The sequence below is a fragment of the Onthophagus taurus genome, chromosome 1, assembly GCF_036711975.1.
Source record: "Onthophagus taurus isolate NC chromosome 1, IU_Otau_3.0, whole genome shotgun sequence".
NCBI classification, from domain to species: domain Eukaryota; kingdom Metazoa; phylum Arthropoda; class Insecta; order Coleoptera; family Scarabaeidae; genus Onthophagus; species Onthophagus taurus.
Genome location: NC_091966.1, coordinates 2,319,055 through 2,338,927, shown reverse-complemented (window position 1 = coordinate 2,338,927; position 19,873 = coordinate 2,319,055). Strand labels below are relative to the sequence as shown.

At 31.8% G+C, this 19,873-nt stretch overlaps 1 protein-coding gene and 1 long non-coding RNA gene across 3 annotated transcripts in view; one reads left to right on the top strand and one right to left on the bottom strand.

The window, feature by feature from the left end:
• The window catches only part of LOC111423600 (follistatin-related protein 5-like), a 245,206-nt gene that overhangs the window by 120,360 nt on the left and 104,973 nt on the right, over positions 1-19,873 (top strand). The window lies entirely within an intron of this gene.
• Positions 13,347-14,260, bottom strand: LOC111423592 (uncharacterized). Its single transcript, XR_002707507.2, has 2 exons — positions 13,823-14,260; positions 13,347-13,616 (listed from the first exon to the last, which is right to left on the bottom strand). It is a non-coding gene; the product is annotated as an uncharacterized lncRNA (long non-coding RNA).

The window sequence follows — 19,873 nt, the reverse complement described above, 5'->3', positions numbered from 1 at the left end:
AGAATCATTTGGGTTTAGCCCCACGTCTCTAAAGACGGCTAATCCCGAATGATTCTAGTTCTAGGTATAGTGTTAATTCTAGTTTTACACTAGCACTGTTGCTATGTAGAACTAACATTATACCTTGAACTAGAATCATTTGGGTTTAGCCTTACGTCTCTAAAGACGGCTAAACCAGAATGATTCTAGTTGTTGGTCTGGTGTTAGTTCTACTTTTAATTCAATAAAAATATACAACAATTTAACGGTGCATAACAATTAAAACTAGAACTAACAATATATCTAGAACTAGAAAGTTTACACTAGCACTGTTACTATGTAGAATTAACACTATACTTAGAACTAGAATCATTTGGGTTTAGCCTCATGTCTCTAAAGACGGCTAATCCCGAATGATGCTAGTGCTAGGTCTAGTTTTACACCAGCACTGTTACTATGTAGAACTACCACTATGTCTCTAAAGACGGATAAATGATTCTAGTTATTGGAATAGTGTTAGTTCTACTTTTAGTTTAATAAAAATATACAACAATCTAGCTCTGCATAAGAATTAAAACTAGAACTAACACTAGACCTAGAACTAAAAACTTTCTGGTTCATGCTAGCTTATCTTAAATAAGATCATGGTAACTGCTTCATCAAAAGTTGTTAATATTTAAATAGATTTGTCACACTCTCGAATTAAAAGGACTAAATCTCAAACATTGAAAGTCTTTGTTGAAAAATGTTACTTTTATTGGAGATAACTTTTTTTGCAAACCTCCCTTTAGTGTAAAAGATCAATCAATCTTATTACCTTTAGACCCTCACCGTCCGTCTAAAAGCTACCCTAATTATTAACCCTAAATCTCTACCGAGAACCCCACGTGTCCGAAATCTCTTCCTCCATTTATATTTGTCGGTGGATTGCTTACAAATTAACATTTCATTTCTTTGGTTGTGTTCTTAAGGCAAAAAAAATAAAACGTGAAATATATTAGGAGCATCCCAATAAAAACTTTATTACGGTTACTTCTCCACGACAGTAATGCGGGAATATATTCCGGTTGGGAGAGGTAGTAAAACAAAGGGCGCAAATAAAACACCCTCCATTTCGCCTCCGTCGAGGACACGAGGGTACTGCGACATTTATTCCGTGTTATGTCTGCATACAGGACTCATATCTTACTCCTTGTATACTCAGGTTTTCTTTTTTGTATGAACTCGGATTGGGTTTACTCTTGAATAAGTTGTTTAAAGTTTTTTTACGTTTTTATTTATTCATTTACCACGCTGTATTTTTTTCTCATCATTTCAATTGTCATAGGAATACAAGCATTTTCGGTTAGGTCGAAACAAGAAATTGTATCGCAAACGCAGGCAACGTTACAAGTTAGAGTATCGTTACATTTTTCTGTTAAATCGCAACCGTATAATTCGACTATTCCACAATTATCACTTATACATCCCGTTGACATATTTATTGGACAATCCAACATGGGAAGACTCCTACAATCTTTATATTATTATTATTACATTAATAAAGTTAATTTTAAAATTTTATCACCTACATATCTCAACTAAAAAATAATAAACGAAACCGGCAGCGAAAAACTTTTTCATTTTGATACGAATAAAAAGCAGTAATAAAACGTTCTCCTCCTCTTTTTTTTTATTTATATTTTTATGTTTCATTTACAATTAGTTCTGGTGTGATGTCAGCGAGTTTTTAAAACGCAAAGTGTTTTTCTTGTCCCGAGGTAAATAAATGCGTTTTCCTCGGGCCAGCCTCTTTCGAGTTGCTGTGTACTAATTAGACGTCAGCGGGTAAAAAAGCAATTTAAAGTCAATTAGTCTGAGGAGGGGTGCGGTTTGGACGGTTTTTTGGGTTAACGGTATTCGGGGTTGGGTTGATACCATCCCCTAATGGGTAATTATCTTTTCGATAGACGGGATCGTAGAATTAATGCTGTCAGCTCGTTTGGAAAATGAAGTTTACATAAAAAAATTAATCGAGCGATAATTTTCTATTTAAAAATATAAATAAACTTACAGTCAAAAAATAATAAAAGTCACAATATAAAATGATTTAAAAACTAAAACAACGGAAAACAAAGATGTAAAGTGGACGACACTACAGGTTAAAATTTAAAATGGAGTAATCACCAGAGGCGGCGCTACCGTTGGGTGCAAGCACCCCTTGCCCCCGGCGCCGCCTAAAAGGGGGCGCCGGCGCCTTTTTAATGTTTTCTCCAACAATATCTTATCTTTCTTTTGAAATATTTAGACTTGTCAGCAGTAGCTAGTCTTCAGAAAGCAGTATTTAGTCTCCACAAAGCAATTTTAGTCTTTAGAAAGCAGTATTTAGTGTTCCAGACGCTGTATTTAGCCCTGTCGGCAGTATCTAGTCTTCAGAAAGCAGTATTTAGTCTTCTAGAAGCAGTATCTAGTCTTCTGCCAAAGTTATGTATGTTTTCTCCAAAATATTGTATCTTTCTTTTGCAGTATTTAGACCTGTTAGCAGTATCTAGTCTCCACAAAGCAATTTTAGTCTTTAGAAGGCAGTATTTAGTGTTCCAGACGCTGTATTTAGACCTGTCGGAAGTATCTAGTCTTCAGAAAGCAGTATTTAGTCTTCTAGAAGCAGTATCTAGTCTTCTGCCAACGTTATGTATGTTTTCATCAACAATATCTTATCTTTCTTTTGCAGTACTTAGACCTGTCAGTAGTATCTAGTCTTCGGAAAGCAGTATTTAGTCTTCTAGAAGCAGTATCTAGTCTTCTGCCAAAGTTATGTATGTTTTCTCCAAAATATTTTATCTTTCTTTTGCAGTATTTAGACCTGTCAGCAGTATCTAGTCTCCACAAAGCAATTTTAGTCTTTAGAAGGCAGTATTTAGTGTTCCAAACGCTGTATTTAGACCTGTCGGAAGTATCTAGTCTTCAGAAAGCAGTATTTAGTCTTCTAGAAGCAGTATCTAGTCTTCTGCCAACGTTATGTATGTTTTCTCCAACAATATCTTATCTTTCTTTTGCAGTACTTAGACCTGTCAGCAGTATCTAGTCTTCGGAAAGCAGTATTTAGTCTTCTAGAAGCAGTATCTAGTCTTCTGCCAAAGTTATGTATGTTTTCTCCAAAATATTTTATCTTTCTTTTGCAGTATTTAGACCTGTCAGCAGTATCTAGTCTCCACAAAGCATTTTTAGTCTTTAGAAGGCAGTATTTAGTGTTCCAAGCGCTGTATTTAGACCTGTCGGAAGTATCTAGTCTTCAGAAAGCAGTATTTAGTCTTCTAGAAGCAGTATCTAGTCTTCTGCCAACGTTATGTATTTTTTCTCCAACAATATCTTATCTTTCTTTTGCAGTACTTAGACCTGTCAGCAGTATTTAGTCTCCACAAAGCAATTTTAGTCTTTAGAAAGCAGTATTTAGTGTTCCAGACGCTGTATTTAGACTTATCGGCAGTATCTAGTCTTCAGAAAGCAGTATTTAGTCTTTTAGAAGTAGTATCTAGTCTTCTGCCAACGTTATGTATGTTTTCTCCAACAATATCTTATCTTTCTTTTGCAGTATTTAGACCTGTCAGCAGTATCTAGTCTTCAGAAAGCAGTATTTAGTCTCCACAAAGCATTTTTAGTCTTTAGAAAGTAGTATTTAGTGTTCCAGACGCTGTATTTAGACTTATCGGCAGTATCTAGTCTTCAGAAAGCAGTATTTAGTCTTTTGGAAGTAGTATCTAGTCTTCTGCCAACGTTATGTATGTTTTCTCCAACAATATCTTATCTTTCTTTTGCAGTACTTAGACCTGTCAGCAGTATCTAGTCTTCAGAAAGCAGTATTTAGTCTCCACAAAGCAATTTTAGTCTTTAGAAAGCAGTATTTAGTGTTCCAGATGCTGTATTTAGACCTGTCGGCAGTATCTAGTCTTCAGAAAGCAGTATTTAATCTTCCAGAGCAGTATCTAGTCTTCAGAAAGCAGTATTTAGTCTCCACAAAGCAATTTTAGTCTTTAAAAAGCAGTATTTAGTGTTCCAGACGCTGTATTTAGACTTATCGGCAGTATCTAGTCTTCAGAAAGTAGTATTTAGTCTTTTGGAAGTAGTATCTAGTCTTCTGCCAACGTTATGTCTGTTTTCTCCAACAATATCTTATCTTTCTTTTGCAGTACTTAGACCTGTCAGCAGTATTTAGTCTCCACAAAGCAATTTTAGTCTTTAGAAAGCAGTATTTAGTGTTCCAGATGCTGTATTTAGACCTGTCGGCAGTATCTAGTCTTCAGAAAGCAGTATTTAATCTTCCAGAGCAGTATCTAGTCTTCAGAAAGCAGTATTTAGTCTCCACAAAGCAATTTTAGTCTTTAGAAAGCAGTATTTAGTGTTCCAGACGCTGTATTTAGACTTATCGGCAGTATCTAGTCTTCAGAAAGCAGTATTTAGTCTTTTAGAAGTAGTATCTAGTCTTCTGCCAACGTTATGTATATTTTCTCCAACAATATCTTATCTTTCTTTTGCAGTACTTAGACCTGTCAGCAGTATCTAGTCTTCAGAAAGCAGTATTTAGTCTCCACAAAGCAATTTTAGTCTTTAGAAAGCAGTATTTAGTGTTCCGGATGCTGTATTAAGACTTGTCGGCAGTATCTAGTCTTCAGAAAGCAGTATTTAATCTTCCAGAGCAGTATCTAGTCTGCAGAAAGCAGTATTTAGTTTTTTAGAAGCAGTAGATCTTTTTGGGAGCGTCTTATGATCTATACGGATCTTGTACCACCCGGTACCTCATTTCTGCAGCTGTTACTTTGCTTTTGTGCTTATCCTGCATTGGCAAAGTTTCCGTATTGGTGATTTCCTGTCCTGTGTAATAACAAGACAAGTCCATTGATTTCTTGTTCATATTCTTCTCATTCTTTTATTTAACACATAAGTATTGCCATGAAAAATCATGTTTGGTTTATAATCAATTTTTTGTTTTCTCTGAACAGTAATTTCAGACTTCATGTGGACTTTGAACAATGTAATTCCTGTTTTTTGCTAAAGTCTAGTTTATAACAATTGCAATTTCAGACTTTTTCTTGCAAATTAACATTCTGGCCAGAGTATTCCCGACTATTCCCTTATGTTTGGTTTTTTACCAGAATAATTCTTAAATTTTTGCTGAAGTATGGATTATGATTATTCCAGTCTTTTTTAAGTTTATTTATTGTCTATCTCAAGTTGTTCTAATAAGTCTAATTTTTTACTCTTCTTACAGGTGTGTATGAGAAATACGTTATTATAATCGATGTTATGATTAAATTCCATTTTATGTTGGTAAACATTTGATGAGGAAGTATTTTTATGTTCCTTAATTTTTTTTTGCGAGTTTTCTACCAGTTTGACTGATATATAAAGCATCACATTCTTTACATTTAATAGAATATACACCATTTTTATTTAACATATAGTTTATTTTTTTTCTATAATACCTGTCAAATTGTTGTAAAGTTGGTAAAATTAACAGGGGGTTTTGTTTTATCATGTTTTGAAATAGATATGTCACACTGACGTTTGAGCTTTCGTTATTCAAAAAGAAAAGGTGCATAAAAAGTGTTGTGGGGTGTTTATTTGTCATTTATTTACCTAGCAAAGGTATTTTGTTCTATTTAATTACTTTGTAGCACGTTTTTACAATAAATATGTACTTCGTTAAAGTCGTATTTATCTAAAAATGTATTAGTATTTTAACCTCAACTATTTAGTTACTAATAATTTTAATAAAAATCAGGAAAACAACATAAATTTTATAAGGGTTCTAGATAATACCAACAGAAACCCTAAAAAATTTACATTGACAAGTATTATAGAAAAAAAATGAACTAAAAACATATTTATTGTAAAAACGTGCTAAAAAGTAATTAAATAGAACAAAACACCTTTTCTAGGTAAGTAAATGGCTACTAAACACCCTACAACATTTTTTATGCACTTTTTCTTTTGGAATAACCAAGGAATAACGAAAGCTCAAACGTCAGTGTGACATATCTATTTCAAAACATGATAAAACAAAACTCCCTGTTAATTTTGCCAACTTTACAACAATTTGACAGGTATTATAGAAAAAAAATGCACTATATATGTTCTTTGCTTTTGAAGTTTGACAATATATCTATAAGTTTGTAGTTATTTTTAAAACCAATATTGATACATATTTTCCGTTGTTTTAGTTTTTAAATCATTTTATATTGTGACTTATTATTTTTTGACTGTAAGTTTATTTATTTTTTTTATCTATTTTATTTAATTCTATATACTTTTAATTATAATTTCGCTTGTAGATTTAGCTGATAATGATAAGTATTTGTATATTTATAAAAAAACTGAGAAAGAGTTCTTTTAAATTTTTACCATATTTTAAATCATACACCTCAGTGATTATGGATTTATTAAAAAAAAAAAACATTTGTTATCCGAGTACATACATACAATAAATATTTTGATCCGAATTGATTCTTTTATTTGATAGGCGGCCACGTTTGATTAGTCGTGTCAATATAACTTAATTAATTTTTTTCGTTACTCATCATTTATTCTATTTCGGAAGCGGGCGTGTATGATTCATTCGATTAAAACCGTCGTAAAACCGGCGGGTTTATACCTTCCATCCCGGTTTATTACCATGCTACCCAGACTGGGAACGCGAATGAGCGCCGATTTGTTTCGCACGCGTGTTGCGATTTTAGTGGAGGCACTGGATTTGTTATTTATGGACAATTTATATTCGGCGGCCGAAACCCCGCGGGCTCTACCAACCCCGTCGCCAACAATAGCGACCCCCTCTTTTTTTGTCTGCGCCGGAGAAATTAATTTATGCTACGTAGGCACACGTAAACTCGTGCGCTCGTATCAAGTTTGCGTTGATTAAAATTTAATTTATTACATTGGTACCGTGTGTGCAATGCATTCGGCGATTTATGGCATCATTTAATAAACAAACCCCTTTTACTGGTAGAAAAGATATCTTCAAATATCTATTAATCCTTAACATACCATATCAAGGTTAGATTGAAAAAATCTGAATTTTTAAGAATTCAAGAATTTTGGTGTAATTATTATTTGTTTCCATTATTCGTATTAAAATAAAGAATTGCACTTTTTGTAATGGATAGTTTATTATATTTTCGTTCTACCGGTTTCGACTCAACTTAGAGTCATCTTCAGGAACACGTCACAATTTGAACTAAAACCATGGTACTATTATTGAACATTTGTTCGTGATTAAAAAAGCAATAAGGGTATCAAGAACTTAATAATTGGCTGACAAGATGCTCTTGTCAGCCAATTCATCGATCATCACATCCACCTATAATTACGCAATTATTAAGTTCTTGATATCCTTACTTAATGTTCAATAATAGTACCATGGTTTTGGTTCATTTGGTATTTTTATCAGGGAGGTGGTCGTAATGACGTTGCTTCGATTGCGAGCAGTGGATAATAAGCAGGTTGTAAAAATGAGAATAGTCTGGAGAGAACTCTGGAGTGAGGCTGTTCGTAAACAATTGCTCATTGGAGCTCGCACAGTCTACATCACACCTACTTTCTTAAACATGCCACACTTTGGCATTGAGACGATACACCAGAGCAACTTTAGCACAGATAAAACGCTGACCAGCTACACTGGTGGATCAAAAAAGGCTGGAGGTTTTGGAGTGGGAATCTTCTCGCAAAATCAGCTGCACCTTTCTGTTTCGCTAGGGTCATACTGCACAACTATTCAGGCCGAAATAACTGCTATGAAAATATAGCAGCTAAACCAATCATCGGCTCCAATAAAGTTGGCAGAAACGTTGTAATCTGCACTGATGACAGACAGGCTATGCTGGCGCTTAGCAGGCAATCACTTCAGGAACCTAATGCTTATAACGATGTCACGATAAAGTGGCGGAAAGGACATACCGGAAATAAGAAACATGATCATGCGAGCAGGTTGGCTGATCAACTCCATCTCCCATCGAGCTTTTGGCGATAGATGAGATGAGAATGCAGTAGGTGCCTTTGTAAAGAAAACTCTGCTCTACCCCGTCTGGAAGAGACCAACACCTCCGTGACTTGAGGCTCCTCACCTACTTCCTGACCGGACTTTGCAGGTTACGTAAGCATATGTTCTACCTGAAGCTGGCGAACACACCCCATTGCAGAGGGTATGAAATGGAAGACGAGAAGTAAGTCATATTGTTTATGACTCTCCCAACCTCGTATACTTATTAAATTTGCTTTAATATGGTTTTTATCTCATTTCGATATCTCATTTAATTATTATTTTTTTGAATGCCAATCTTTTTGAATGTAAACAAATTAGTAAGGTTAGATTTAAAAAATCACAACCAAGACGTTTATAGAAACTGAGAAATAATGTATGGCACTCTAAAACTAGATTAAATTTGCTTTAATATGGTTTTTATCTGATTGTGATATCTCACATAATTATTGAGATACGATTCTTTTAATATCATTCCTTTTAATGCACACAAATTAGAAGGATTTTGATTAAAAAAATCAGTACCAGGACGTTTATAGAAACTAAGAAATAATTTATGGCACTCTAAAACTAGATTAAATTTACTTTAATATGGTTTTTATCTCATTGCGATATCTCACTTAATTATTGAGATACGATTTTTTTAATATCAATCCTTTTGAATGTAAATAAACTAATATAGGGTTAGATTAAAAAGATCAGAACTAGGACGTTTATGGAAATTAAGAAATAATTTAATGCAATCTAAAACTAGATTAAATTTGGCTTAATATGCTTTTTATCTCATTGCGATATCTCACTTAATTATTGAGATAGGATTATTTTAATATTAATCTTTTTGAATGTAAACAAATTAGCAGGATTACATTTAAAAAAATCAGAATCAAGGCGTTTATGGAAACTGAGAAATAATTTATGGCACTCTTAAACTACATTAAATTTGCTTTAATATGGTTTTTATCTCATTGCGATGTCTCACTTAATTATTGAGATAGGATTATTTTAATATTAATCTTTTTGAATGTAAACAAATTAGCAGGATTACATTTAAAAAAATCTGAATCAAGGCGTTTATGGAAACTGAGAAATAATTTATGGCACTTTTAAACTACATTAAATTTACTTTAATATGGCTTTTAGCTCATTTCGATATCTCGCTTAGTTTTTGAGAGACGACTTTACGAATATCAATCCTTTTGAATCTAAACAAACTGATAGGGTTAGATTCAAAAAATCAGAACTAGGACGTTTATAGACACTAAGAAATAATTTAAGGCACTCTAAAACTAGATTAAATTTGCTTTAATATGGTTTTTATCTCATTGCGATGTCTCACTTAATTATTGAGATAGGATTATTTTAATATTAATTTTTTGAATGTAAACTAATTAGCAGGGTTAGATTTAAAAAAATCAGAACAAAGGCATTTATGGAAACTAAGAAATAATTTATGGCACTCTTAAACTACATTAAATTTGCTTTAATATGGTTTTTATCTCATTGCGATATCTCACTTAATTATTGAGATACGATTTTTTTAATATCAATTCTTTTTAATGTAAACAAACTAAAATAGGGTTAGATTAAAAAAATCAGAACTAGGACATTTATGGAAATTAAGAAATAATTTAAAGCACTCTAAAACTAGATTAAATTTGCTTTAATATGGTTTTTATCTCATTACGATATCTCATGTAATTATTGAGATATGATTTTTTTAATATCAATCTTTTTGAATGTAAACAAATTAGTAGGGTTGGATTCAAAATATCAGAACCAGGTCGTTTACGGAAATTAAGAAATAATTTAAGGCACTCTAAAACTAGATTAAATTTGGTTTAATATGGTTTTTATCTCATTTCGATATCTCTCTTAATTTTTGAGATACGACTTTACAAATATCAATCCTTTTGAATCTAAACAAACTAATATTAAGGGTTAGATTCAAAAAATCAGAACTAGTACGTTTATGGACACTAAGAAATAATTTAAGGCACTCTAAAACTAGATTAAATTTGCTTTAATATGGTTTTTATCTCATTGCGATATCTCACTTAATTATTGAGGTAGGATTATTTTAGTATTAATCTTTTTGAATGTAAACAAATTAGCAGGGTTAGATTTTAAAAAAATCAGAATCAAGGCGTTTATAGAAACTGAGAAATAATTTATGGCACTCTTAAACTACATTAAATTAGCTTTAATATGGTTTTTATCTCATTTCGATATCTCGTTTAATTTTTGAGATACGACTTTACGAATATCAATCCTTTTGAATCTAAACAAACTAATAGGGTTAGATTCAAAAAATCAGAACTAGCACTTTTATGGGCACTAAGAAATAATTTAATTCACTCTAAAACTAGATTAAATTTGCTTTAATATGCTTTTTATCTCATTGCGATATCTTACTTAATTATTGAGATACGATTTTTTTAATATCAGTTCTTTTGAATGTAAACAAACTAATATAGGGTTAGATTAAAAAGATCAGAACTAGGACGTTTATGGAAATTAAGAAATAATTTAATGCACTCTAAAACTAGATTAAATTTACTTACTACTAATATGGTTTTTATCTCATTGCGATATTTTACTCAATTATTGAGATAGGATTATTTTAAAATTAATCTTTTTGAAACAAATTAGCAGGGTTAGATTCAAAAAATCAGAACTCGTACATTTATGGACACTAAGAAATAAATGAAGGCACTCTAAAACTGCATTAAATTTGCTTTAATATGGTTTTTATCTCATTACGATATTTCACTTAATTATTGAGATAGGATTATTTTAATATTAATGTTTTTGAATGTAAACAAATTAGCAGAGTTAGATTTCAAAAAATCAGAACCAGAGCGTTTATGGAAACTGAGAAATAATTTACGGCACTCTAAAACAAGATTAAATTTGCTTTAATATGGTTTTTATCTCATTTCGATATCTCGCTTAATTTTTGAGATACGACTTTATGAATATCAATCCTTTTGAATCTAAACAAACTAATAGGGTTAGATTCAAAAAATCAGAACTAGCACGTTTATGGGCACTAAGAAATAATTTCAAGCACTCTAAAATTAGATTAAATTTACTTTAATATGGTTTTTATCTCATTACGATATTTCACTTAATTATTGAGATAGGATTATTTTAATATTAATGTTTTTGAATGTAAACAAATTAGCAGGGTTAGATTTCAAAAAATCAGAACCAGAGCGTTTATGGAAACTGAGAAATAATTTACGGCACTCTAAAACAAGATTAAATTTGCTTTAATATGGTTTTTATCTCATTTCGATATCTCGCTTAATTTTTGAGATACGACTTTATGAATATCAATCCTTTTGAATCTAAACAAACTAATAGGGTTAGATTCAAAAAATCAGAACTAGCACGTTTATGGGCACTAAGAAATAATTTCAAGCACTCTAAAATTAGATTAAATTTACTTTAATATGGTTTTTATCTCATTACGATATTTCACTTAATTATTGAGATAGGATTATTTTAATATTAATGTTTTTGAATGTAAACAAATTAGCAGGGTTAGATTTCAAAAAATCAGAACCAGAGCGTTTATGGAAACTGAGAAATAATTTATGGCACTCTAAAATAAGATTAAATTTGCTTTAATATGGTTTTTATCTCATTTCGATATCTCGCTTAATTTTTGAGATACGACTTTATGAATATCAATCCTTTTGAATCTAAACAAACTAATAGGGTTAGATTCAAAAAATCAGAACTAGCACGTTTATGAACACTAAGAAATAATTTAAGGCACTCTAAAACTAGATTAAATTTGCTTTAATATGCTTTTTATCTCATTTTGATATCTCACTTAATTATTGAGATACGATTTTTTTTAATATCAATTCTTTTGAATGTAAGCAAACTAATATACAGTTAGATTAAAAGGATCAGAACTAGGACGTTTATGGAAATTAAGAAATAATTTAATGCACTCTAAACCTAGATTAAATTTGTTTTAATATGGTTTTTATCTCATTGCGATATTTCACTCAATTATTGAGATAGGATTATTTTAAAATTAATCTTTTTGAATGTAAACAAATTAGCAGGGTTAGATTTAAAAAAAATCAGAACTTGTACGTTTATGGACACTAAGAAATAAATTAAGGCGCTCTAAAACTGCATTAAATTTGCTTTAATATTGTTTTTATCTCATTGCGATATCTCACTTAATTATTGAGATAGGATTATTTCAATATTAATTTTTTGAATGTAATCAAATTAGCAGGGTTAGATTTAAAAAAATCAGAATCAAGGCGTTTATAGAAACTGAGAAATAATTTATGGCACTCTTAAACTACATTAAATTTGCTTTAATATGGTTTTTATCTCATTTCGATATCTCACTTAATTATTGAGATACGATGTTTTCATAACAATACTTATTTTATATGGGATGGGGCTGTTACACCTTACTTAACCCAAAATCATTAGTACCAGGGACTCGTCTGTAGGGGTTATTATGCCTTAACCGATAAATTCCAATTTTTAGGCTCCAGTAGCTATCCCTTAATCCTTTGATTGCTACATTACATACGTGGAGATAGGATTTGTTGATACATCTTGGGTAAACTGTGAACGTTTCTCAGAGTTTTAGTACAGATCAGTGATTAGTGCCATAATTATCACAGGAAGAAAGGAACAAGAACTTGCTTGTCACGCTGTATTTAATAGGATACTTCACTCTATGGAATTGATAGAAGATGCCATTGAAGATGCTTCCTTTTGGCGTTGTGAATGGTCTAATTGATATTGCACCAAGAAAGCTGAAACGTGGAAGCTAAATGAAATTTCAGGAAACATGTAGAAAAAATGTGTGCCATAATAAATTAGCACAAGTACCATAGGTGTATAGCATTTAAGTTGATCTCAGTATTGATTCAAGAAAATTATTAATGTAATAATAAATTTGCTGTGTTCCAGCGTGTGGGTTTTCCACTATTAAAATATTAGTTGGCCAAAGTAAACTTTTCCTTAATAACGTCCGTCCGGATAGTTCATTACAGAAACCGGAAAGCATATAAATGGCGGACAATTTCGGGCCGGGTCCCTCCCTTTTATACATTCCCCCGATTCCTAATCCAGCGACCCGTTTATTCATTTCCAACATTCCTAATAACGCGCTCACGTTACTGCGGACTAACCGACGGCGGTCGTCCCCTTAATTAAATTTTCAAACGGTCCGTTGCGGTTTATTGGAGTTAAGTAATGGTACCGGAAGCTGACCAGCAAGCCGACCCAGAACATCTCACCTCCTAAACGTTCCAACTTGCAAAACTTTTAATTATAAATAAGCATTGTTAGTCATAAAATAAAACAAAGGTTTTTATTTATAATATTTGATTTTATTTTTTTGTTAGAATAATATCAGTAAAGCTAAAAATCGACGAATCATCATCCGGTGCCTTCATAACGCAAGTTTTTATTTCGCTGTTGAAACACGTTCCAGATGGACATCCACAAGCTGGAACACAATCTCTTTTGCATGGTTTAATAGGTTGTAGTAGTTTATCGCAATTTTGTCGATATTCCGGAGGACACGTTGATGATTCACATGTAAGTAAAATCATGGGTGGATCACATGTGGGTGTATCTTTAAAAAATATTAAGTTATTTATATTCACTCAAATTCGATGGAGTTGTGCGATTAAATAGGCAGTGACCATGCAAAATTATGGGCGCCTACATCTACTGTTTGCGTCATTTTTAGTTGAGTAGGAAGTTGCATGGAAAATCTCATCTACTTAATACCACACTCACCGAATCCACCCTTATTAAGAAAGGTTTTATTGTACTGACCTGATTGCACAGAAGAAAAAAGTAGATAAAAAGAGAATGCAATAATCATTTTTAAAATCTTTCATATAGTATGAGGTCGTGCCATTTGTTGGGGCATAATCAATAGACCGTGGATTACGTGGCAGCACTAAAAGCCACTTTAACGGTTTGACTGTCAGGGAGGTACGACTAGGTCGGAAACTAAATTTAGTTTTAACAAAATTGACCACCCCACCCGTTGGAGCAGAGCATTCGCAACGACTAACGTCACCGAGATGGAATTATCGCGAAATTAATAGCCTATTTTATAATGACCCGTTTCGCGTCGCTCCGCCCCGCAACCTTTTACGACACATAAAACGTATTATCGCTATTGCGTTTAGTAATATTATTTTTCAGAGCGCGGTCGGAGAACGTTGTAGGATAAATTACAAAATTACGGTGACGTATGTAGGGCGTCGTGGTAAATGCAGACGCCGCCAGAGGTCTCCGCGGACGCTAATGCGCGGCCGCCTTCTTGAATTTACTGTCTGAATTTCCGCCTGCAAATGGAAAGTAATGGGGAAAGGTCCACCCCCTCGTTTCGCCCGTTCATCCGACGCTGATATTTCTTGGTCCATTTCCGCAAAACGGTGGTTGATACAGTGACTGATTTAACCGATCGCCAAGGCGTCGCCTAAGAACGAGAAACGACGTCGCGTCGCCTTCGATCAGTCAATCGAAAAGCATTACGCCATCTATTAGTATGCAAAGGCAATTCTTTCGAATATTTGTCAACGAAATGTCATTCGCAACATGAAAATTGGAATATTTGTTATTTTGTTCGTTTCGTTTTGCAGTATCATTAATAATTGAGACATTTATAATAAGATACTTATCGATGGATTGAGAGTTAAGATGGAAGGAATAATGGAAAAAACTACAATAAGAAGCAATGAAAACGTTATTAGAAAAGGTGTAGTAGTTAAATGTTCTACGAGTAGGTATGTACTGCTTCGTACATAGGAGATGTTATAATGGCAAAAATATGGTTAATTAATATACAGGGTGTTTCATTTAAAATGACATATATTATGCTTATATCTCGAATCGAAAAAAGTTTTAAGTAAACTTTTTTTGGTGAAAAGGGGGGCACAGGGTACACATGAGCAGATTTTTTTTCAAGGTTGCCTAAAGGCCCTTCTGACATCATTTTCATTTTTTCAAATCGCACATATACTTTTTTCTTTCAACGTCTTGAACAACTTGACAAACTAAGTATTTTTTGCTTAAAAAATTTTTTTCTTAAAGTCTGCGTTATGAAGATATCTACAAAAAGAAAAATAAAACAACATTTTTCAAAATGTAATTAAAAAAATTTTATTAATAAAAAAACGATTTAATTAATCGTAAAATAGTACTAAAATTCTTCTTCATTTTTGAATTCACCTTAGAACATTGATTAAATGCTCAAAATGATAACCATTCACTTCTACACATTGCTGATTTCTCATTAAAAACGTTCTCTGCACATTGCCAAGCATTTCTTTAGTTATTGATTCGCAAGCTGCTCTGATACGGTTTTTCATATCGTTTGGTGTTGTTGGAACCTGGTTGTAAACTTTCTCTTTGAGGTAATCCCAAAGAAAGAAATCAGGAGAAGTTAAGTCGGGTGATCTAGCTGGCCAATTCACCGGTCCATTACGTCCTATCCATTTTTCAGGAAACATTTTGTCTAAAACTTCTCTTGCAAGAGCATAATGAGATGGACATCCATCATGCTTATACCATAGCGCAAGTCTTCGCTCCAGAGTAAGGTCTTCCAACAAAAAATTCCGATACTTTCTGCCATTCAAATTGTCATCAATAAAAAAAAGGTCCAAAAGGTGTCATTTTAAATGAAACACCCGGTAGTTAGAAGATACATATAGCTCATGACTAGTGGTGGAACGGATATCCGGCAACTATCCGGTATCCGCCCTATCCGGCCAAAGCCGGATATTAAAAACTTATTACTTAGTACTCCATCATTCACAGGAATTAGTATCTCTTTTAAGTGTTGGACACTGCAGATAATAATAAAGTTCAACCCCAATAGCACCTTTTTCATTGAATACAACTTTACTAACAGAACTATCGCTGTTATCACTTTCGAATATTACTTAAAGTATCCTTTTCTTAATACAAAAAGCCGTTTTGAAAAATCACTTTTACTTCGTAAGAAATAAATTTTTGAAATAATCGACAATTTTTTCGAATTTTGCAATTTTCGCGGATTATGTTTTCAAAATTCGTATAAAATCCAGTTCTTGGAATATGAGTATGAAAATTTGCCAAAGTGTTAATAAAAGTTTCCTCTTTTCAATGAACCAACCCGTTTTGAAAAATGACTTAGTTTTTGAGAAAACAATATTTGAAGTTTTGATAAAATTCTCGATGTTGCAAATTTTCATCGATAATTTTCAAAATTCGCTATAAAATTAATTTCTTGAAGGATCCTTGTGGAAATATCACCAATTATTAATTAAAGTATCCTCTTTTTAATGCAACATGCCGTTTTGAAAAATCACTTTTAGTTCTTGAGAAATAAATTTTTAAAATAATCGACAATCTTTTCGAATTTTGCAATTTTCGCCTATTAAGTTTTAAAAATTCGTATAAAATCCAGTTTTTGGAATATGAGTATGAAAATTTTCCAAAGTGTTAATAAAAGTGTCCTCTTTCCAATGAACCAACCCGTTTTGAAAAATAACTTTTAGTTTTTGAGTAAACAATATTTGAAGTTTTGATAAAATTCTCGATGTTGCAATTTTCATCGATAATTTTCAAAATTCGCTATAAAATTAACTTCTTTAAGGATTCTTGTGGAAATATCACCAATTATTAATTAAAGTATCTTCTTTTTAATGCAAAAAGCCGTTTTGAAAAATCGCTTTTAGTTCTTGAGAAATAAATTTTTGAAATAATCTGTAATTTTTTCGAATTTTGCAATTTTCGCCGATTATGTTTTAAAAATTCGTATAAAATCCAGTTCTTGGAATAGAAGTATGAAAATATCCCAACGTGTTAATAAAAGTGTCCTCTTTCCAATGAACCAACCCGTTTTGAAAAATAACTTTTAGTTTTTGAGAAAACAATATTTGAAGTTTTGATAGAATTCTCGATGTTGCAATTTTCATCGATAATTTTCAAAATTCTCTATAAAATTAATTTCTTGAAGGATCCTTGTGGAAATATCACCAATTATTAATTAAAGTATCCTCTTTTTAATGCAATAAACCGTTTTGAAAAATCGCTTTTAGTTTTTGAGAAATAAATTTTTGAAATGACCGAAATTTTTTTCGAATTTTTTAATTTTCGCTGATTAAGTTTTAAAAATTCGTATAAAATCTATTTCTTGGAATATGAGTATGAAAATTTCACAAAGTGTTAATAAAAGTTTCCTCTTTTCAATGAACCAACCCGTTTTGAAAAATAACTTTTGGTTTTTGAGAAAACGATATTTGAAGTTTTAATAAAATTCTCGATGTTGCAATTTTCATCGATAATTTTCAAAATTCGCTATAAAATTAATTTCTTGAAGGATTCTTGTGGAAATATCACCAATTATTAATTAAAGTATCATCTTTTTAATGCAACATGCCGTTTTAAAAAATCACTTTTAGTTCTTGAGAAATAAATTTTTGAAATAATCTATAATTTTTTCGAATTTTGCAATTTTCGCCGATTAAGTTTTAAAAATTCGTATAAAATCCATTTCTTGGAATATGAATATGAAAATGTCCCGAAGTGTTAATAAAAGTGTCCTCTTTCCAATGAACCAACCCGTTTTGAAAAATAACTTTTAGTTTTTGAGAAAACAATATTTGAAGTTTTGATAAAATTCTCGATGTTGCAATTTTCATCGATAATTTTCAAAATTCGCTATAAAATTAATTTCTTGAAGGATTCTTGTGGAAATATCATCAGTTATTAATTAAAGTATCCTCTTTTTAATGCAAAAAGCCGTTTGGAAAAATGACTTTCATTTCTTGAGAAATAAATTTTTGGAAATGATCGACAATTTTTTCGAATTTTACAATTTTCGCCGATTAAGTTTTAAATATTCGTATAAAATCTATTTCTTGGAATATGAGCATGAAAACTTTTCCAAAGTGTTAATAAAAGTGTCCTCTTTCCAATGAACCAACCCGTTTTGAAAAATAACTTTTAGTTTTTGAGAAAACAATATTTGAAGTTTTGATAAAATTCTCGATGTTGCAATTTTCATCGATAATTTTCAAAATTCGTTATAAAATTAATTTCTTGACGGATCCTTGTAGAAATATCACCAATTATTAATTAAAGTATCCTCTTTTTAATGCAAAATGCCGTTTTGAAAAATCACTTTTAGTTCTTGAGAAATAAATTTTTGAAATAATCGACAATTTTTCAATTTTCGCTGATTATGATTTAAAAATTCGTATAAAATCTATTTCTTGGAATATGAGTATGAAAATCTTCCAAAGTGTTAATAAAAGTGTCCTCTTTCCAATGAACCAACCCGTTTTGAAAAATAACTTTTAGTTTTTGAGAAAACAATATTTGAAGTTTTGATAAAATTTTCGATGTTGCAATTTTCAATGTTATTCTCTTAATCTTGTTTCTTGGCGTGTATCGTCTTCCAGTACAGAGCTCTCTCAACAACGCCAAGATCTAACAGCTCCTAAGAATAGTTTAGAACCACTCACAACTTGTAATATTTAGAGCAGTAAATGGGGAACAAACTGGTGAGGACAATAAAAAGAATCTAACCATCTCCTCTGCTATATAACATATTCTTAGATAAGGTCTCAACGATGATGTCAAAAACTAAAGCATTATTGTCTCAATTGGCTAAAATGAATGGAAGTTTCGCTGCTGAATTCATGCTATATTCGAAGAACTTTTCTTGTCAACTTCTATTGTCATACAGTCTTGAGGAGCTGAATTTACGGTGTCTTTTAGTGTCTCCCATTCCTTTTCTATTTCATCTTCTTATTCCTTCTCTTGGAAAAACTTATCCATTCCTTGTCTAAATTCTTTACTGTTGTCATCATCTCCCTATGGAAATCCTGTGTGAACTTTACCTTCACCAGATAGTGGTTGGAGTTACAGTTAGCTACAAAACCTGTGAAGATTGTAGAAGAACGTGTAATTTCTTTTATTAATTATGCCACTTCCTTTCTATCTACCTGCATTGTTGTTAGATCCATATCATATTTACTCAGTTACTCTGCATTCCATGTTTCAAATTACAATGTCATTCTCTTAAACTGGTGACGACAATAACAAGGATATTCCTACTGCTAAACATTTGTAATAAACAATTTGATTTCTGATTATTTTATATTTTAATCATATTAACCACTAATTTGGTATTGTATAAAATGTGCTAAACTAAAATATCCGAGTTCAACATCCAAAATAATCTTTTTTTTGTTGACTCAATGTTTTTAGTACACACATCCGGATGTATGTTCACGCACAAACCGTAAATCCACAAAAAAAAGATCGATAAACACTAGAGTAGAATAACAGTGGTGATTTAACGTTTTAAAATGCAAAGTGTTTGGGTAATTCGGTAGAAATTAAATGAAATAAACCCGGCGGCTGGTTAAAATTTATGCCGCAACCGTTATTAATAAATATCCACGTACCAATTTGGAGTATGCAAATTGATCTAATAAAATAAATCTAATTCGCGATTAGTATAAATTCGTGCTCGAAATGCGACGTATCTAAAACGGTCTATATCCGGCGATGACTCGTTTATGTTTGGCTAATTTATCAATCTTTGCCGGAAGTGGTAATTTACGTGACGCGTACTCGGCAATTATTCGGTGCGTAATTTATTTATTTTTAACGGATACCGGCGGTACCAATAATAAATTCTCCCGCTGTTATTGACTAATAAATTTTACACGTCGACCGTAGATTGCGATTTCCAATTTGTTCTAGCATATTTTAATTTTTCCTCTACTACATACACACTGTTTCAAATATTTCCCCAACAACGATTCGACATGAAAGTACTCATACTCGAAATAAAACAATTCATAATTAAAACATTTC